Source organism: Chrysochloris asiatica, unplaced genomic scaffold (assembly GCF_000296735.1).
Source record: "Chrysochloris asiatica unplaced genomic scaffold, ChrAsi1.0 scaffold00174, whole genome shotgun sequence".
In the NCBI taxonomy this organism is placed as follows: Eukaryota; Metazoa; Chordata; class Mammalia; order Afrosoricida; family Chrysochloridae; genus Chrysochloris; species Chrysochloris asiatica.
In genome coordinates, this window is record NW_006408692.1 from 7,331,914 (window position 1) to 7,332,929 (window position 1,016).

Here is a 1,016-nt window from a genome sequence, read left to right on the forward strand (position 1 = left end):
CCTTTATCCCTGCCAGCACAGCAAAGACCAGTGGACAGTGTCAATCATAATTTTATTTTTGTTTTTGATTGGTGGTTTCTGTCTCTGATTTTATCTGTCTGTGGTCCTTTTGGCCTCACTCTTTGCCCAGGGCTGGGAACTTTCTCCCCCTACCTTACCCAAGAAGAGACAGCAACTGTATCCATATAGCCAAGCTACAAGCATACCGTGTAATACCCCACCATCTGGACAAGAGCCAAAACCAGCTGCTAGGATTACATGTGAAAAGGGAAGCCTATCTCCAGATCATATTCACCAGAATACGATCAGCAAACTTAACAACAAAGCAACATACATCCATTTAAGCACTAAAAACTCATATAAATGCTGAAGATGTCCAAGAAAACACAATTAAAGATCTCAACACATCCCAAAACAGAAAAATGTAACTGAGACAAATGAGCTGGAAGCAGACACAGACTTTCCAGTAGAATAACAGGCTCTGGATCTGCCTAAGAAGGAATTCAGAAGAATAATATGGAAACAAATTCAACTGCTATGAAAAGGGGTGGAGGAAAATAAGGAAGAAGTCAGCAAAGTGCTATAGGAGCAATCAGAAAAGATAGATATAGCATAGGAAACAATCCAAAACCTGCAAAAAAAAAAAGTCCAGATGATTAATAATAAAATATCAGAAATGGACAGTACATTGCAAGGGTAAAGGAGTAGAATGGAAGAGATGGAAGCCAGAACTAGCAAGCTGAAAGACAAATCTCTCAATACTGCTAAGATAGAAGAACAAGCAAAAAATAAAAGGATTAAATAACCTGAAGAAAGTCTAAGATTCATGCTGGATAACATGAGGAATAACTTAAGAATTATTGGCATTCCAGAACAGGAAGAATCACAAAAATCCACAGAAGAGATAGTTGAACAGCTTCTGCAAGAAAATTTTTCTAACATTTTGAAGGGCGAGAAGATAAACATGCAAGAAGCTGAAAGAACCCTAGGGAGTATAGATCCCAAAAGAAAATCCC